The 20,748-nt window shown below is 49.5% G+C and overlaps 1 protein-coding gene across 10 annotated transcripts in view; it reads right to left on the minus strand.

The window, feature by feature from the left end:
- Positions 1–20,748, minus strand: part of SYNE2 (spectrin repeat containing nuclear envelope protein 2) — a 289,020-nt gene that overhangs the window by 260,806 nt on the left and 7,466 nt on the right. Inside the window, exon 1 of one of the 10 annotated variants that reach the window (XM_044435610.1) lies at positions 14,352–14,476. The exons of the other annotated variants lie outside the window; for them this stretch is intronic. The gene's annotated coding sequence lies outside the window, so the exon portion shown is untranslated. Of the gene's footprint in view, positions 1–14,351; positions 14,477–20,748 lie in introns of those variants that run through there. 10 annotated transcript variants of the gene reach the window in all.

The raw sequence follows: 20,748 nt of genomic DNA on the forward strand, positions 1-20,748 counted from the left end.
ACCTCACAGGGTTGTTGTTGTGGGGATAAGTGTGGAGAATGCCAGTGTGGTGTAGTGGTTAAGAGCGTGGGACTGGGACTCAGACGACCTGGGTTCTAGTCCCCGCTCAGCCATGGAGCCAGCTGGGTGACTTTGGGCCAGTCACAGACTCCCAGCCCAACCTACCTCACAGGGTTGTTGTTGTGGGGATAAGTGTGGAGAATGCCAGTGTGGTGTAGTGGTTAAGAGCGTGGGACTGGGACTCAGACGATCTGGGTTCTAGTCCCCGCTCAGCCATGGAGCCAGCTGGGTGACTTTGGGCCAGTCACAGACTCCCAGCCCAACCTACCTCACAGGGTTGTTGTTGTGGGGATAAGATGGAGGAGGAGATGTAAGCTGCCTTGAGCCCTTTGTAGGAAAAAGGCAGGATATAAATTGAAAAATGAAATGAAAAATGAATGAATGCAGCTGGGAGGGTAGAGGGAAGGTTAAGCCTCACCCCATTGCATGCAGTGGTCCTGATCCAGGTCTTGCACTTACTTGTAAGAAAGCAGAGGGGACGCAGCGTCCTAAAAAGTGAACCTCGGGTGACCTTTAGCCCTCAGAGGGTTTCAAAGGGGGAGCTGTTCTTTCAGTGGTTGTTAGACACCGGCAAGCTTTGCTTCCTCATACCTGGGCAGCCGTGCCAGAATGGAACCTTGATGTTGCCAAGGTGCGAACAAGAGGAGATGGGGCTTGTTGTGCTGTCAGGGCCGGGCCCTTCCATGCAGGATCAGGCTGGTCAACAGGAGAAGCAGGACCCCAGACTAAAATCAACCATGAACGGCCTCTCTCAGCCCAAGGGCCAAATTCAATTTGAGAGAAGCCCCTGGGGCTGCACTGGGGAGAACAGCAGAGGGCTGGATTGGGACCAGGGGTTAGCCAGATTCGGCTTGCAGGCCTGTGCAGATAGTCTAACATAGCAAGGCTTTTTCTTGCTCTCTCAAATCCCTGGAGGGTTCTGTCGTGCAGAAGTCATTTCCATATCCTCATATTTACTTATATTCTGCCTCTTCCATTCCTGAGACTCCATCAGCTGACAACATTAAGAACTTATCCCCTTAAAATGTAAATAGGATATACAACAGTCAAAAATATAATCACTTTATATTTAATATAGCCCTAGGATTTCCTGTGGTTGCACTGAATGGGCAATGTGCCACTGGCTTTGGCTAGCTAGCCGAGGTGGAACCAGATGCTGTGGACTGGCCTGGAAGGCAGCTTGGTAACCACTGAGCCACACTGCCTTGGCATTGCCATTTCAACAGCACTCTGAAGCGACTGCAAGAATAGCTGCAGAAATACCCTTCCCTGAGGCTGTCCAGATTACGCAGTTATGATCCAAGCGGGAATTCTGGATCTTTTCCTTTTCTGCAGGGCCAGTTTCTCATACAAGCAAACATTCCCAGCAATGCACGGAAATAAATTAGCCCAGAAACCTCATTGGAGGGAACTTCCCAGCGATCAAATGGCAGATTTGTTAAGGGCTCGGCGCTGCTGGCTTCCCATTCCAGTTTGAATACTGAAACTTGTCTGTATTATTTTCAGGCGTGCTAGAAGCAAAGCCATTAGTATCGGGTTGCTGCCAGCAATTCTCGTGCTGAGCAATTTCTCTTTATACTATTACAATTTTAGACCTGATTGACTCGCACTACCCCTTTCCCAGGACAGGATCTGGTCTGTCCTTGATGGACAAGGAAATGCATACTTCCATGGTTTGTCAGTTTTTTAAAATAACAGCATTTTCTTGATGTGCTAGTTACCTATGGGCCAGAGGTTAATTAAATCTATATCCTGTCTTTTTTTCTTCCAAGAAACGCAAGATAGCTTACATCATTCTCCGCCTCCTCTCAATCTTATCCTTACAACAACACCCCTGCGAGGTAGGTCAGGCTGAGAGTCTGTGACTGACCCAAAGTGACCCAATTGGCTTCATGGCTGAGCGGGGACTAGAACCCAGATCCCCTGAGACCCAATCCCACACTCTTAACTGCTTCACCACCTCTGGCTCTCTTATTTTCATGAAGAAGCATCTGAACATACAGTGCATTCCACTGTAGTTGAAAAGGAGAAACTACACATTGTGATTTTAACAGACCAACTGTTCAAGTTTAACTATCCGGTGAAGAATACCTCAAGCGGTACAGCCTAGAGATTACATTTTTATTCTGCTTCCAAGGCACTTAAGGAAACATGTGTGGCTCCCCCTCCACTTATTTTGTCCTCACAACACCCCTGCAAGGTAGGCCAGGCTGCGCATAACTCGCTCTAGTGAACTTTATGGATGTGTAGGGATTTGAACTTGTGTCTTCCTAGATGTTCAGCATATTGGCTGGCTAACCAGGCATTCTTTTTCAGTGATGAGCATGTCCAACTTTACTCAAGGAAACAAACAACCAAAAGTGAGCCCTAGAGACCAACACTTTAAAAAAAAAACCCTCTCCTAATTATTTAGCCTTCACTCCATTAAAAATAAGAAACCATGGTGGTGACCTTTTTAACAAAAGAAAAACCACTGGGGAAAGGCAAGTTGTGTTTCTGGCATAATAAATTTAACGGGAAGATTAACCGAGTCTGTTATGTGAGAAGACATATTGATTTATAAAGCAAACATAAAAAGAGCAAGATTCTGTTGATTCCAAAAAGTGAGTGAGCCTTGGTATCCCCTTATGTTTGGCTTGGAATCCTGCCTGATTTATAAATAGACCTGCTGCTGGAAACCTCATGGGGGGAAAAGAAAACGCACAGGCTTTTCTGGTATGGAGAGCAAAATGCCAGACAATCCCTGAGCAGAAACTCTTTGCTTCGTCCAATAACGGGATCTGCATCATCCGTCGTATTGTGCCACGGAGTCCATCTGCTACCTCTGGGAATTTTACTTCACCTTTCTCCTGACAGGGCTGAACTAACTGGGTCGGATGATCTGGCTGCCCTAACGGAGCTTTTCCTCCCCAGCTGATTTCCCAGTGAAGTGAAAAACGGACTAGGCCTCCTATGGGAAAAGTAAATCCATGCGCTTGGGAGCATTTGTGGCACAGGTGTGGCCTGCTCATAACCCCGAAGCTGGGTGGCCTGGCCTTCACTAAACAGGCTCGCACAGGATGTGCTCTGTGTTTTTATCCTACTGCCCAAATAATCAGAGCTGCCCGTTAAGTCTGTTAAAACTTTTAGCAGTTCCTCTAAGCCAGCTTTCTCCGACAGGTTCTCTCCAGATGTTGTTGGACTGCATGGCTGTGAAGGCTCCTGCTAAGGGGAGTTATAAGACCAAAACTTCTAGAGGGACCCACTCTGGGGGAGATTGAATTCTAAGTGATTAAGTGATTAAACACAATAGCCCCAATATGTGGAGTGGAATAGATACCAGAATGCAATACACCGCACTGTTCCCAGGAGTTTTCAGCATAACATATCCCATAAAGGCAGGCCTTTTGGCAGTCATGCAGCGAACAGATATGTTTATAATAATACAGTTGAAAACAAAGCAACTGCAGGTTGCTTTGCAAATCCCATGCAAGTTTAGACAGGAAAAAAGTTTTACAGCCCGTAGCGATCCCCAGCTAGCTGGGTCGGGAATCAGAGTGTTTTTTTCTGCCTAAGCATGCATGGGATTGCAATCCAACCCACCTATAAATATTAAGATCTATTTAAAAAGATGAAAGCGGGGAGAAAACATGGTCGAGAAAGAACTGTGCAGTCTGTTGGGGTTTTCAATCAATACTGCCTATAAATCCTCTTATTCAAGTCAGTTAAAATAAAGCCAAAGAAGGAAAAACAGCTGCAGGGAATGTCCAATCGTCTGTCTTCTCCCACCATCATGACAGCCTTTCAGTTACAAGATTCCTCATATTCCTACACACAAACATGCACTTCTTGGAAATCAGGGTTAATTACCAAGAAGGGAAAGGGAGAAAGCCGGCAGTTAGAATGATGTTAACTTGGCAGGATGACAAGTTAGGATAAACAAAGAAATCCAGCCCATCTTGAAGAAACGTGCCCGCCGTCGTTTCACTGAGCAGACCTCACTGCTCGACTCTGGGCTGACCGTTTGGTGAAACAACGGTTTCCTCTTCTCAAAAACACAAGGGAGAAAATGAAAGTGCAGCATGCATTTTATCTTTCTCTTTATTGTTCTGTATTAAAGGTTTTTATAGACCGATCTCTGAGCACTTGCTCTCAAAACGGGTTACAAATAGTTATAAGAATAAAACAGCAGTATAGGAATAACACTTTTCTTGTCCAGTTGCTGGAACAGGGTGGGTGGGGACCAAAGTATTTGAATAAAGAAAAACACTGGGGCAGGGAATGGGGTGCTACTTTGACTGGGGAACCTTCGCAGGGGGAAATACATGCTGTTAAGGTGTGTGTGCTTCAGGATGAAGGACCCATGTACTTTTGTGCCCATTTCAAGGGTTAGCAAAGCTGAGTCTCTAAGCAAGTTATTGAAGGCTCTTTTGGTGATGCCCCTTCTAAAGGATGCTCACCTGAAGCTCACCTGAAGCTCACCTGGTGCCCTTAGCCTGGCACCAGGCCAAGGTGCTCCAATTTCCCAGGCTTCTACACGCCCAAGGGGACTGGTGGTCAATAGACAAGGAGCGCCTGATCTCAGAGCTTCTGCCTAGCCAAAGCTCCACCAACAAATTCCAGGCAGGGTGGGAGAAGGACAGAGGCTTTTATGGCCACTCTGGCCTCTTTTAACCATTTTCAGTGGATGGGAACAGAAATGGAGGCTCTAGCAATGTGTGATCCTTCCTCCTCCTCCTCCCACATCCCGTGCGCCAAACAACCTACTTTTCCCCTCTTTGACCTCTTCCAAGGACACTGTTGCATCCTAGACAGATAAGTCTGAAGCAGCTGCGAGGGAGTGAGGCACAGGAGACGCCCCAAGGTTGTCGATTTCTCTCTCTTATGAGGCTACTCAACTCGTTTTAAACTTTTTAGTAACTCTGGTCCTGGCAATGTGTTTTTTCCTCGTATACCTGATATTGTGTGTTGATGGTAGTTTTTTATTATTGATTTCATTGCAATCTAATTTATTACTTTTATGTTTTAAATGGCAAAATGCCTGGAGAATTTTATTTTAGGGATACAGTCAATCAATAATTAATATATCCCTCCCCTTGTATGTTCCACATGCACCTTTCCTGCACCCCCCTCTACTGCCCCCACAAGGTAAATTTTAGACTGTAAGCTCCTTCAGGCAGGGACCTCTTCTCTTACCTCCTGCCATGTACTGTTGCTGTAACAGGAATAACCACGATTATAATACACAGAGCCTGATGATCTCAGACGAGCAAGATGTGCAGGTGGAAATTATTTTCCAGGTTCGCTCAGTTGATTTCCTGAGCTGGGGAGGGTCTGTCTCCCAGGGAAGAGGTCAAGGGTTTACCGCTAACCTGACTCCCATAACCTGATGTGCTGAAAGGTTACAAAGCAGGGCAACCAAAGTGCAGAAAATAGCAACTGAAATGATCAAGGCTCAAGAAAGGTTACAGCAGGTGAGACTGTTTCTGCTAGAAAAAGTTAAGAAGGGGGCAAGGTTAGGTGCACAAATTTATGCACGGGGTGGAGAAAGTGGAGAGGGAGAAAAAGCCTCTCCCACAATACTCGAAGTCAAAGGGTTCATCCCATGAAGTGAATGGGTGAGAGATTCAGTACAGATAAAAGGAAGCATTTCAAGCTGCATGAATGGAAAGGTAACTTCCAAAGCACGTGAAGGACTAGTCTCCTGTACTCAGCACTGTTTGGGCTTCATCTGGAGTACTGCATCCGGTTCTGGGCACCATAATTTAAGAAAGACACAGCCAAGCTGGAAAATGTTCAGAGCAGAGCAACGAAGATGATCAGGGGACTGGAAACAGGACCCTAAAAGGAAAGAACTGAGTATGCTTAGCTTAGAGATGACTGAGTGGAGACATGATAGCACTCTTGGAGCACTTGAAAGGTTGTCACACCAAGGAGGGCTGGGATCTCTTCTTGATCATCCCATGGAATAAAGGGCTCAAGTTCCAGGAAGCCAGGATGTGGCTGAACATCAGGAAGGACTTCCTGACCATTAGAGAAGTACGGCAATGGAACCGCCTAGAACCCAGGAGGTTGTGGCTCTCCCAGATTAAAGGCATCCAAGATGCAGCTGGACAGCCATCTGAGTGGGATGCTTCAACTCAGAAGTCCTACAGTAAGCAGGGGGTTGGACTTGATGGCCTTCTTGGCCCCTTCCAGCTCTACTATTCTGTGATTCTGAGATCTTCCCGCAGCTCATACTCCAACTACAGAATTCCCTGCCACAGGAATTAGTGATGGCCACCCATTTGGATGGCTTTCGAAGGGGACTGGAAAAAATCATGGAGGAGACCAATGCCAGAGAACATGGGCAGGAGGGGCTGTGGCACTCAAAACCTGCTTGGGGGATCCTGTGAGCACCCCTGGTCTCACCCAACAAGGCTCCAATGTTCTTATGAATAAGAAATATTTGCGAGAACTTATGTGGTCTTCCAGCCTGTTCCAGCAGAGAATAATGCAGCTGCTGTCTCGGCCCCAGCAGTGACTGAATGACCCAATCCCATGTGCCACAGTGACTCATGAATGACTGGCTCATGGAGGCATCCGCCCATTGTATCTCTGCATGAATGGGAATCAGGCATGGGAACAGAGACTCATACAAAGGCACAATGGGCAGCTCCTTTGGGGTCCCTGCAGCCTGTGATTATAAGAAATAAATGAATTTCCTATGGCACACGAGGATGATGCTGGTGATGGTGGTGGGGATACCTTGTCCCACTTTTTTACTCTTGTGAGCAACCCAAAATGGTTTATACAGTCCCCCTGCCTGTTTCCTCCTCACAACAACCCTGTGAGGTAGGTTAGGCTGAGCATCAGTGACTGCCCCAAGTCACTCAGTGGGATGCACGGCTGAGAGGGGGACTCAAACCCAGACCTCTTCTTGTGCCTTTCAAAAGCTGTTCCATCTGCAGAAATCTGTGGGCAAACCGGCACAGCAATGCAGACCATGGGCAGAGCCAACTGACCCCAAAACCCAACCTGGCCTGCTGCAGCCTGTACCTTCAGGCAGCAGTCTGATCTAGGGAACCAGCAATTGAGGCAGCGGGTGCAGTTCAGTGGGGACTGGGAATCAGGAGATCAGGGTTCGAGTCCCCGCTCAGCCATGGAGCCGGCTGGGTGGCTTTGGGCCAGTCCCAGACTCTCAGCCCAACCTACCCCACAGGGTTGTTGTTGTGAGGACAAAGTGGAGAGGAGGAAAACCTTGCAAGCCACCTTGGGATCCTTGGAAGGGGGAGAAAGGCAGGTATAAGTGCGATGTTGATGATGATGATGAAGCAGCAAGCAGCCTCTTTCTCAGCCTCTTTCCTTTTGCCACAAACCCAGATGCCTGGGGAACAGAAGAACCCCAGGACCTCCATGGGAATGGCTCCATGGGATATTTTTACACCCATCCCCAAAATAGGCTCCAAGCAAAGGAACAAAAAAAGGGTCGATGCAGATCATGTTGGTCTTTTTTTTTAAAGGTAAGATTGTTAGCTAAAACTTCTGACTAATAGGATGAATATTAATCAAGGGAAAGCTTTGTAATGATTTGTTAAAGTTAGTAGGCCAAGTTATTGGCCAAGCTACAACTGTTATGCAGATAAAAAGTCAATGAACCAAGTAGTGTTGTGCTGATATTGTCATTTTGCATAACCTTGGAAAGAATTAAACCTTAAATTCCCTTTATAGGCCAAGAAATGCAGGCCATTCATATGCCGACTGGAACTTCCTGCCAAAAATGTTCAGTCAGAATAAAGGCCCTTCATATGCAGTGTATTTCTTGCCTGTGGCACTTTTGTCTGGGGTCATAAATTACCCCAAACGGGATTATTGCAGGTTTTTAATTAAATCAGGTTATAAAAGACACAGCTAAAAGGCAGAGCTGCACTGGGTTGTTGTCCATCTGCTGGCTCCCATTTCTGTAGCTACAAGTGCTTTATTACCATGCCAGGAAAATGCTAGTCTGAAAAGCATCTGCATGTTGGGCTGTCATGAAAAAGCACAGAAGCAGAAACACTACAAATGTTGGCAACCCTTGCAAAGCAGCAAGGAGAGAGCCAGTGTGATGTATTAGTTAAGAGTGTGGGACTGGGATTCAGGAGATCCTGGTTCTAGTCCCTGCTCAGCCATGGAGCTCACTGGGTGCCTTTTGACCAGCCCGTCAGTCCAGTCTACCTCACAGGGTTGTTGTTGCGGGGATAAGATTGAGAACTGGAAGCTGCTTTGAGTTCTTTGAAAGAAAAAAGATGGGATAAATATCGAATAAATAAAGTATGCATAACAAAATTGGATATGCCTGTGAATTTTAGGAATATCTCTATAAGGCATTATTCAACTTTGTTGCACTTTAATGCTGTTCAGAATGATCCGGAGGGGTTTTTCTTGTTTTTCCTATTTAATCCTGACATGGAAGAAGGGATGAACAGTCTGCTGATCAAATTTCCAGATGATACTAAAACTGGGGCAGTGGCCACAACTGAGGAGCAGGTACTCCAGATCCAAAAGGATCTGGACAGACTGTGGAAGTGGGCAGGAGACAACAGGATGGCGTTCAATGTGGATAAGTGCAAGGTCTTGCACTTGGGGCATAGGAATAGCTGTCATAAGTACAGGTTAGGTGACAAGTGGCTGGAGAGCAGCACTTGTGAAAGGGACCTCGGGGTGCTGGTTGACTGCAGGCTAAACATGAGTTAGCCGTGCGATGCGGTGGTCAAGAGGGCAAACGCCACCCTTGGTTGCATAGCCAGAAGTGTGGCTTCTAGATCAAGAGAGGTGTTACTGCCACTCTACACGACTCTGGTGCGCCCGCAACTGGAGTATTGTGTACAGTTTTGGGCCCCTCATTACAGGAAGGATATAGCCAGGTTAGAGTCAGTGCAGCGTAGGGCCACAAGGTTGGTGGCCGGTTTGCAGGGGATGCCGTATGAGGCGAGACTGAGGGAACTGGGTCTCTTCAGCCTGGAGAAGAGGAGACTCAGAGGGGATCTGTTGGTGACATACAGGTATGTGAGGGGATGTCACACGGAGATGGGTGGAGACCTGTTCTCCCCCACAGAAGAAGGCAGGACGTGCTCCAACGGAGCAAAGCTCGGGGAACCAAGGCTCAATTTGGATGCCAGGAAGTACTTCCTGACAGTTAGGACCCCCAAGGGTGTGGAATGGGCTTCCACGGAAGGTGGTGGAGGCCCCATCAGTAAGGTTGTTAGAAGATAGGCTAGACATGCACATGGCGGGCATGTCATGAGTGGAGCCGGCTGGAGCCGGGGGTCAGACTAGATGGCCCGGCAAACCCCTTCTGACTGGCTGTTTCTATGTTTCTTCTGGTTTCGCCTCTTCATTTGGTTCAAGAAAGGGAAGCAACCTTGCTCATTCAGGGCTACCAGTGGAATTCTTCATGAAGGTGGGGTTTTTTAATGATTCCTACAAATGTCTAACTAATTTAAACATGAATCAGGGGTCAGCACATGTGTATCACTAGATACAACAACACAACATACATAAAAAGGCACAAAGTCTGGGTGATGAATAGCAAGGGTGAAACATTTAACAAATGCCACTAACTACTTTTTAAAAACACTCAGAACACATGCTAACAGCGAGAGGCAGAAATCGTTCCTCCTCAGCTGGCCAAATTGCAGGCTTTTGGATATTGTGGCCTACAACTTCCATCATACTACATCACTGGAAATGTTAGCTAGGGCTGATGGGAATTGTAGGCCAAAGTGTCCGGAGGGTCATGCTATCTGCTACTACTCCAAATCCTGGTCAAAAATTGGAAAGTGCTAAAGATTTGGGGAGCGGGTCTGCCTCCCCCACACTTTCCTTCCCTCAGCCATGCAAATGTTCTACATCTTCCACGGTTTGTCGTAACAGCAGCCTCATGCCTCGGAGCCTTCCAGATGTTTTAGACTACAAATTCCACCAGCCCTAGTCAGCATGACCAACAGCCGTGGATTATGGGAGCTGTAGTCCAAATCATCAGGAGGGGACCAGAAGCTGAAGAAGGCTCATTTAATGCCACATCCACTTCAAGGCTGCCTGCCATCAGAGTTAGCCCGGGCTGCCCGAAGCTCTAGTCTGCACACTCTCTTCACAGTGCTGGTAGAACCTGTCCCCCCACGTGTCCAAATCTTATCTTTTTCTTTCATTGTTAAAGGGAAAGAAGAGCCTGGTGCTCTTCAGAGGAACTTGCAAGATCATCACTTGGCCTCCCACAGAGAACCTTCTCCCCCTTTGCTCTCCTGCACAGGTGCATGAGAGCTAGAGGAGACGGAAGGGGGTCGATGCACAGGGTTCTGCTCCGATGTTCCGACCCTCTCCTCCTGTCTGATCTCGTTCTGCCCCAAGTCACTGGGATGTGGCTTCAGGAGTGGTTATAATTCAGATAATATGTTCCAATTCAAGAAACAGCCCCCAAGCTATCAACCTTCCCTGCTTCCCCCCACTTTCACAACACCTTTCCCCCCATGCAAGGAGCTACGGCCTTCAAGGCCCCTGAAAGCACCTGTCTCCAAACAGAAACACCTGTGTCTGGGGCCAAACACTGTCTTGGGAACAGAACAATCAGCTCAGCATGTTGAGGGTTGGGGTTAGTGCTCGAAGAGGGAGCCAGTAGCTCTCCAGGAACATTGGCCTACAAGCCCCAGCGGCCACGACCAGCCCACCTTACATCCTTTGGGGACGGCACGCTCATGGTGGGCGTGGCCAGTGCCAACAGTGGGTGGGGCCAGAACCAAATACCGGAGGGGCCACCCCCTTCCTTTCCCCTCCCTCTTCTGTCCTGCCCAGCAAGCTGCACGTGGAAGGACAGCCTGCCTCACCCTGAAGTCTGCCTGAGCTGAGCATCTGCAGAGGGCTTTTGAACCCAGAAACGTCCCCATGTTTGCCTTCACAACAACCCTGTGAGGTAGGGTTAGGCTGTGAGAGCTCCATGGAGGAGTATGGATTTGAAGGTGGGTCTCCTCTAGCCATTGCACCACACTGCCGCTCAACCTTGCAGAAGTGCATTCAAAACCCTCCCTACACACGGAGGCATGAGGGTCCCCCAAAGCAGCAGAAAACGCAGGGACTGAATGTAGCAAGGGCAGGTCCAGGGTGCCAATCCCACAAGATGTACGCAGTGTCTGTCTTCACGCTCAGGCTTAAACCCAAAGTGGGTCAGTGGCAACAGGGCTTCCCTGTCCTCCCCTCCCCACAACCCTCTGGAGTGGGTTTGGGCATGTACAGAGTGCTCTGGGACGGCGGAAAATCTGTTCTCTCAGCACTGAACATCAAAGTGCCTCAGAAAACAACAGGCTGGATCCGGACATAGTCATCCTTAGTAGACACTGGTCCATTAATGCCAATTAAGTCAGTCACTGGCCACTAGTCTCCATCCATCTAGTTTATGTATGACTCTGCCTGGGTTCAGAAACCCCGCTAACCCACACTTGAGGGCAATCACTGAAGCGTGGATTATTCTTGAAACCCAGGCTGTTGTGTTGTCTGAACCCTGCACATCACAGTGATCAACCCACAGCTGACAAACCGTGGGTTCCCTTGGTAGGTTGTTCATAGTAAGCCATGGCTTGTTAGTACAGCTAGGTTCAAACAAGAGAATGACCTGCATTTCAGTAACAACTGTGCAACAACGGTGCAGCAACAACCCACAGAGAACCCACACTCAGCCTGAGGGCAGGTTTTCATGTTGTCTCAACTCTCGCTGTGCCTGCAACCAGTCAATTATCCCATTAATTCTTACAAGAGCTGTGTAAGGCACAATAGAATCCACAGGACCATGCAAGGAAGATTATCTCCCCAGGACTGATAGGAATATGAGGTTGAATAAGCTGACTTTAGGTAACTCATTTATTTAAATAAGCTACATCATTATTTCAATGAATTTAAATGTATTCAAATAAGCTAAATAGCACTGGGTTCCTGGTGAGACTCATGTTGGGTGGGACTTCCTGGTTGCAGCCACTAAATCCAGGAACATGGGAGCACCGCTTGATGAATTCCACCTTCCAAATAGCCCACAAAGAACAGACTGCCCACACAACGTATTCGTGTTTTGAGCAAGCTGGTATTTACGATCGATGTACCCATCCTGCATCTTCCCATGGGGAGAACCAGATCCGAAAGAGAAACTGTAGGACGGGGGAAAGATGCCTTCACAGTGCACGACCGTTCTGCCTCTCAGCACTAGTTTGATCATGCAGAGGGCTGAAATTCCGCGAATTATTCTATACTCTTGCCAAGACCGCGGTTTTATTCGCTAACCCTTTTGCATGTCTAGAGGCCCAGTCCTATGCGTGTTTAGGCGGAAGAAAGGTTTCCAGTCCCGGCATGACCCAGTCCTCACGCATGGCAGCAACACAGGTGGCGTGCAGACCTTCGATAATCTTATGCACAGGATACTGCCAGCCTTAGCTATTTCAGAAGCAGTCTGACTGCTCTGGGATGCTTTTCCCCAAGAAGTACACAGGGCAACATCTGTATCTGCCTTTGAGCAATCTTTAAAACTTTCCTGTTTCCTGCAGGTTTTGATTGATGTCTTCGGTGCAGCGGTTGTTAGCTCCTCCTGTTGGGTTTGAATTTGGTTTTTGGTTTTCTAAATTGCCTTGGGAGAGGGGATTTTGTTTTGCTTTGGCCCTGAAAAGCAGGGTTTAGATGCATGAAATTACTCAAAGATATAAACATCCACATTTCCATAAGGATGTTATCATCATTATTGCTAACCCAGCTATTTCTTTGTTGTTAATATGCAACTTATTTACTAAAAGACAACGCCTAACCACTTGAAACAATAACTTGTTGCTGGCTTCACAATTCTCAAAACAAACACTTTCTTCCTTCCTCCTCCCACTCCCCAAAAAAGGAATCTACCCTCTGACACCTTCCTATTTCATATCTGACTGGAGCTAACAGCTGTATTTAAACAATGCTGTCTTTCTGAGTCACGCCCACACGGAGACCCCATGCAGAACGCTGCCGGCTGTGCCAGTTTTGGGAAGGCTGCTCTCACAGGACGGCCAGGTGTCCTCTTCTACCAAGGACTGTCCTCTCTGGGAAGATCTGCCCAGTCCAATCCTAATTTACAAATACAGACGCATAAGGACTACTGCCCACCCACAGCTAGCAGCTGTACAACAGACTGAACAGGTAGGCACATGGGACATCCGGGCAGACTTTCAGGGCAGGGAGAGGTGTCACTGCATCTCTATCCAAGCTGCAGGGGTGCATTTCTGCACTGGAACCTATCCAAGGAGCGTAGCATCTAGGCAAGTTTGAAGATCAGGGCCTCCCGCGGGGTGGCGTGTCCCTCCTTCGGCCACCCTCTCCGGGCACCAAGACAAACAAGCATCTGAGGACGTCACGGGGCTCTTTGTTGCTGCTTTCGCTCCCGACGGTTTGCGCATGAAGCGCTGCCAAGTTAGCGCGCATCCCGGGCGCCGCGCGTACGGGGGGAGGCGGCGCTTTGGGGGGGCTCGTTTGTCGGTTTGAAAGGTGGACCTGACACCTAGAGGAGAACAAAGGCGGCTCCAGACAACAAAGGCCGCCAGGTAGAGCTGCCAGCCAATCCAGTCGCAAGGGTGGGAGGAATCGCCTAGGAAGCGGGAGAGCCGCGCTGGGAGGGGAAGGGGCAGCCTCTCGCGCGGCGGAGCGGGCGCTCCGGCCCAAGCTGCGCTCCGCGGGACCCCAGGCCCGAGAGGGGGCCGCCGAGGCTCTTGCCAAGCCCGCGATGAGCGCCGCGCCGCGTTGCCCGGCGGCGCTTGTCCCTTCCCGCCCAGATCACCCCGACACACACCCGCCGCTGGCCCCCCGCGATCGCCGGATCCTTTCCCGCCCAAGCGCGCACGGCGCCGGAAACGCCTCTCCTAAGAGAGGACCATCGCTTGCCTTCTCCCCGGTAGGAGGGGGGAGCGGCTGGGCCCTCCCGCGCCCCACCGTCCCCGGCGAAGGCGCGTCCAGACACCCCAAAAAGCAGCCGCAATCACGGCAGAGGCGTCCCTTCCCGGCGCCCTCCTTCGCCTCTGGAGGGGACCCCGCATCCCGCGCCGCGCCGCGCGGAGTTTGCGAGCCCGCCGAGAGCAGGCGCGGGCTGAGCCCCTCTCGCACTTCCCCGCTCCGAACTTCGGGCGGCCCGGGCGCGGCGGGGCGGGGCGCGGGGCGGGGGGGGCTCTCCCCGCGCCCCGGCACCATCAAGGGCGCGCGCGCCTGCAACATCCCGACGCGGCGCTCCGCGGCTGCGGCGGCCGCGCGCTCCTTCACGCGCCCGCGAAGGCGGGAAGGGGCGGCGGGGGACTCACTTGCGGTGCTGGGCGCTGCGGGGAGCTGCGCGGGGAAGCGGCGGAGGGCGGGCTCCTCGGCGCCGCCGGCTGGGGCTCCTCGGCGCGGCGCCCCTCGGTGGCCCTGCCTGCCGAGCGCAAACCCCGCCCCGGAGCTGCCCGCTCGGCCCGCTCTCCCTCGCGCTGGGTCCGGGCGGCGGCGGCGGCGCGGCGGCGGCGTGGCTCGCAAGCGGGGACTGGAGCGCCCTGCCTCGCCTTGGCCCGCGGCCGACGGTCCGCCCCCGGCAGCGAACGGGCGAGGAGGCGCCTGCGCTCCGCCTCCCGCCTTGGCCAAACAAACAAACAGCACGTGGCCGGGGGCGCCGCGCCAGGAGGGGGCGAGCGGGGGCACCTGCTGCCGCCCGGTGGCGAGCGCAGCGCCGGTTGGCTGCCCGATCCCAGGCGCGCTTACTCGCGAGTAGGCCCGCTGAGTCCGTTTGCGGATGGCCGGCCAGCACCGGCTGCTTAGAACCCGCCGGAGGGCGTCGCGGCGGGGCTTGTGCATCTTTTGTAACCGGTCGTTCCCTACGGGAGGCGGGGAAGAAAGCGCTGGGAACCCCCATCGTCCCCAGCACACAGCTGGGCTGGGCTGGGGGGAGGTAAGGGCCGTGTGCCCCCAGAGTTTCCCCAGCCGGCCCCCTGCGCAAGGAGCTGCTTTTTCTGGCGAGCCGAGTGCTTGAACCAGGAGCGAAGAGGAGCGACCAAAGGGGACGGGAGCCGAACGGCAGGCCGCCTCCTTTGAGTCAGGAGCTCCTGTCTGCCCATCCTAAACGGCTCTGAAATATTCTCTCAAAACGTGCCTCCCTTTGTAAGCCAGTTTTAGCATCCAAATGCCATTAATGTGATGGCTGCCTCAGAATGCTGCCCTAAATAGCCTATCCATACCGCAAGTGTTTTAGGGCGGGATCCTGTGCAGGTTTGAGCAGGGGGAAAGGTCCTGCGGTTCCCAGGCTGGGGGTGCTGGGAGCTGTTACAGCTTTGCTGTCCAAACCTGCAGAGAGCGGCATCCTTAAATTGCGAAAATAGCGCACATCCTAAAAGTTAGATTGGGAGACAGACTTTACTGTCCCTTCCAAGAAATAACAGAGCATAGCAAGCTGCCTTGCAGGTCTTTCCAAGGCTTACCTGCAGATGCCAGGTAATGAACCTGGGACTTTTATATGCAAAGAAAAACCCAATTATTTTTATTTTTAAGCCACCCAATAGCCTCTGTTCTTTCCCAGATGGGTGCTCTCCTGATGTGGTTGGACAACAACTCCCAGCATGCTCAGCCAGGCAGCAGCTTGGAAAAAGTCACCTTAAACATTTGGGTAGTCCAGCCAACTGCAGCATCCAGTGGAAATGTGGTCCGTGTCAGCAACCCACAGGAGTTTTGTTTTTTTTAAAGTGCAGTTGGAGGAACACTCAAGGTCACGGAGGGCTCATGTTTAAGCGTGTGAGGTGCTTGGATGTAGTGGCAAGGGCTCTGGACAGAAACTCTAGAGACCTGGGTTCAAGCCCTCGCTTGGCTGTGAAGCTCTCTGGGAGGCTTTGGGCCCTCCACAGAGTCTCCCCCTAACCTACCTCCCAGGGTTGTTGTACAGATAAAATGGAGAGGAAGAGGTGCCTTACCACCTTGAGCTCACTGGAGGAAAGGCATATGAATTACATAAAGTGGATGGTATGTATTACTATGTAAGATGAATGTAAAATCCCCTGGAAGAAGAAATAAATGCACAATCGGACACCAGCAATAAGGAACTTCTCCCATACATTCTATGAGACAATCAAAGGCAGGAGAAAACTCAGATGGGGAAATGGTCTGCAACTAGATTAAGGGCATATCCTAAGCAAGCTGATCTCCAGGAAGAAGAAGCGCACATCCCGTGGCCGGCTAGGGCGTGCTGGGAGTCGCCGGCCTTTCTGTCGTCCAAACTTGCACAGGCTTGTCCCCTTTAACATGCCCGGTATACTGAGGTGATACAGCCAATAAAGGAAACCGGTTGACTCAGGCCTTAGCATGTGAGCGTCTGTGTTCTCAGCTGGGAAATGCAGGGAATTGCTGGACTTTCTCCATCTAAAGATGTATAGAAATCTGCCTTTTGTTCATTAGTTGCTGGAGTTTAATCAACTGCATCTGCATGCGCTGGTTTTTTCTTAAAACAACCACAGCACAAGAAAAACTCTGGTTCCGAAAGATGTTTATTCTTTGAACTTTATAGTGTTCTGTTGTGTTTTCCTCTTTTCATTTTTGCAAATTGTTTTGGTTTTGTTTTCTGACTGTAAATTTTAAAAAGCCAGTGTGGTGTGATGGTTTGAATGCTGGACTGGGGTCTGGGAGGTCCAGGTTCTAGTCCTCACTGAGTCATGAAGCTTGCTGGGTGGCTTTGGGTCAGTCACAAACTCTCAGACCAACCTACCTCACAGGGTTGTTGTGATAAAATGGAGGTGTGTTACTGTACACCGCTCAAAGAGCCCTGATGAGCTATGGGAGCAGTGTGTAAATGTTAAAAATAAAATAAGTAATATTAGCCACCTTGGATTCCTCACAAGAAGAAGAAAGGTAGGATATAAATGCAGTGTACTAATAATTAGCCCAGAGAATATCTATTACTGGGAAGAATAAAAATGGAAGCAAAGTGCAATTCTGTGCATGCTTACTGTGAGAGAAAGAAGATCTTTCAACAACATCCCAGCAGGCCAACAACTGTAGGACTTTTTTCTGGGTGAACTTGCATTGGAGGGCACCCTAAAGGCATAACGGGTTATCTTAGATGCCACATTACCCGTGTGGTGGCATGTACCATCCAAAATCTGGTTCACACACAGAGGGTTGTGAGGTAGCAGACCATGTCACTGCTAACTGTTGGGTGTGGTGTGGAGTACTTTTTTATGCTTCCCCATGGAAGTAAAACTGGCACACCAAGGCTTTAGAGCATAGAAACAGAGGAAGTCAAAAGGGGCCTCCTGGGCCATCTAGTCTGACCCCTGGCTCCACTGGCTCTGCTCATGGCATGCTTCCCATGACATGCCTCCCAGGTCCTCCCGTGTTTCAGCCTGGTGAACTCATTCCTGTTTTAATTTTCTACTTGCTGAAAGACTGGGGAGGTGTTTGTTTGTGAGGCATTTAAAATGTTTGCTTCTTTGTTTATGCAGCATTTAAAAAGTGGTGCAGTCCATAGCAGTATATTGCATTTTGCTAGGCAGGGCAACCGCCCTCCATGCTGGACTACAACTCCCATCAAACTTATGCAGTATGACTGCAGTTCCTGTCATCCCAGGCAGGATTGCTATTTGCCATGCTGGCTGGGAATGATGGGAGCTGTGGTCCACCACGTCTGGAATGCGCCAGCTTAGGAAAGGTGGTCCTGCAGGAGTTGAGATTTCTCCAGCGATGTCATCTCCACCGTTCCTGGAACCTATTCAGCCTCCACTTTCAGCACAGTCACTAAATACTGATTTAGACGAGCAACAGAAACTATGCGATATTTTGATAATGAGCATCAAAGCTGAGCTTCTGATGCTCATCACCCCTGGCCCTGAAGCTCCATCTCACTTGGTGGATTAAGCTAGATCTTCATAACCCGGAGGAGGGCTTTCTCTGTGGTGGCGCCCAACCTATGGAATTCACTCCCCAAAGAGGTCCGCCTGGCACCGTCGTCACTGGTTTTTCGGCGCCAGGTAAAGACCTTTTTATTTAAACATCATTTTAATTGTTAAAACATATGATCTGGCCAGGGCAACTTCTTCTTCCTTCTCTTTCTCCTCCTATATTTTTATTTACTTATTTTATACTGATAATTTTAATTTTATATTTGTAACTCAATGTATTTTTTGTATTTTTGTATTTAATGGTAATTTATTATGTTCTATTGTATTTCAATGTATTTTATTGTGTTGTAAGCTGCCCCGAGGTTTCGGCAAGGGGCGGCATAGAAATGTAATAATAATAATAATAATAATAATAATAATATAATAACCTCTGTGATCAACCAAATCCCATGGAATCGCACAGACCAGTTCCCAGGTGGGAGCCAACATCCCTGGCGGCCGCCTTCTTGGGATGTTTAGGCAACAGGAACAAAACCACTAGAGAGTTCGGCAAGAGGTGCTGCAACTGGCTCAGAAGAACGGTATGGTCCCCGGTATCGAGAAATGCTAAGGATGCGTGTTCAGCTAGAAAAAGGTCTGCGACCCACTGTGCGCCTCCATTTACCTAAAAGTATATACACACTGACATTGGAATGCACCGTAAGAAATTTAGCAAAATCATCAGGGAAGCAACAATTAATCAAATACACAAGATACCAAAAACCCCCAAACCCTATAAAGCACTGCCTTGGTTGGTCTCAAGCAATTTTTCCGAGCATCCCTGACGCTTGCCAGATGCCTACAGGTGTGGTAGAAGATGCTGCCCCATTACCAGCATTGAGGAAGGAGTCGACTGTCAGTGCGTGGAATGGGAATGGGCACCATTTTGTTGGGAGCTGACGTCCAAAGCTTGTACAAAGATGTACTTTCTGCCCACCCCCAGGGAAGGTAAGAATCTGATGTCGGGACGAAGCACATGCAGCACCCAAGTTCCATTGCCTCTCGTGAGGATCCCCAAGTGGCTGGCTTAGCTCCATGTCATCCACACAACAACCCTGTGATGTAGGTCGGGCTGGGAGCCTGTGGCTGGCCCAAGTCTCCTAGAGAGCTTCATAGCTGAGTGGGGACTAGAATCCCAGGTCCTCTGGCTTACGTTCTCAACTGGCCAGGGCGGCTTATTTTATATTGTATATTTGTAATTTATTTTAATGTATATATTTTAAAATGTTATGATGATTTAACTTATTTGTTGTAAGCCACCCCAAGGCTTCGGCGAATGGGGCGGCATAAAAATGTTTTAATTAATAAATAAAATAAATAAACTGCCACACCATGGTGGCTACAAAAAGAAGCAGGGATGAAAAGCTACTAATGAGCCAATCCAGCCTTCCTCAATCTGGTGCCCTCTGGATATGGCGGGCTACAACACCGAGCATCCCACGGCCAGCTGGCAATGAATGGGCAGGTGTTCGTAGTGCCGCCTATCCAAAATAACACCATCGCTGATACGGACAAACAAGCTGTGACCGAAGCCTAGATTTGGGCGATTTGGAATTGTGAACCACCCAGAGTGCACTGGCCATTGGGTGGCATGGGAACGAGATGAATAATCAATATTTATCTGCGTCCTTATCTGGACAAACACTGCTTAGCAATGGTGATTCATGCTCTGGTAACCTCCCAGTTGGATTGCTGTAAAGTGCTCTATATGGGGCTGCCCTCGAAAATGGTCCAGATACTTCAGTGGGTACAGAATAGAGCGGCCAGGATGCTGATGGGGACCGGTCGTTATTCTCATACAATGCTGGTCCTCTACCAGCTCCACTGGCTTCCAGTTGAAGTCTGGGCCCATTTCAAGGTGCTGGTTTTGACCTATAAAGCCCCTAACGGCTTGGGACCAGGATACCTGCAGGGATGTCTCCTTCCTTATATGCTCTCATGCCCCTTAAGATCAGCTAGAGAGGCCCTGCTCCAAGAACCCTCCCTGAAGGAGGTAAAAAAGACATCTACTTGGAGTAGGGCCTTCTCTCAGATTATGGGGTGCACTCCCCAGAGAGGTTTGCCTGGCACTGAGCTTATACTCTTTTCGGTGCCAGGTAAAAACCTTTTTATTTAACCATTATTTTAAAAGTTAGTATTTTAATGTACAGTCACTTTTTACTTAATTTATTTTTATTTGCTGTATGTTATTTATTATTGTTAGAGATTGTTTTAGTGTACTTGATTTTAATGCCTGTAAGCTGTCCTGAAATGCCATGCATAAGGGACGGCATATCAAAGTTTTAAATAAATAAATAACCCTTGCCTGCAAGCAGAGGAGACCAAGGACTCCTACATTAGTGGGGCTCCTCGTTCACTGCAGTCCGTTTGAACTTTGTGGGTGCTAAAATCCCTCTCCCAAATAGGTTGGCCACCATGGGTAACTCCTGTAAGGCTCAAAATAAAAGCTGCAATGGATGAGGAGTCCTCATGCCACATATGCATTCGCATGATGAATGTGAGGCTGAACCCTTTCCGGTCCTGCAGGAAAGGGCCATGGAACAGCCCGCACCCCCGTCCGTGGCTGCTCTTCAGCCTCAGTCACCTGCTGCCAAAGCCGCATTTCTAAGCACAGCAGCCCCTGAGCTGCATTGCGCACTGCTGCGCATAATGTGCAAGGAGCCCTTTCCATGGAGCTTGTCAGCGCATTCAGAGCACTTCATTTGCATGAGCATAGGCATCTGTGTGATTGCTCTGTAAGGCAGGCCAGTGTGATTCTTTCTGCTGGGAAGAGGTAGAGGCAGAGAGAATACCAGCGTGCCCTTTACTG

This window comes from Varanus komodoensis, unplaced genomic scaffold (assembly GCF_004798865.1).
Source record: "Varanus komodoensis strain SLA01 unplaced genomic scaffold, ASM479886v1 scaffold3, whole genome shotgun sequence".
NCBI lineage: Eukaryota > Metazoa > Chordata > Lepidosauria > Squamata > Varanidae > Varanus > Varanus komodoensis.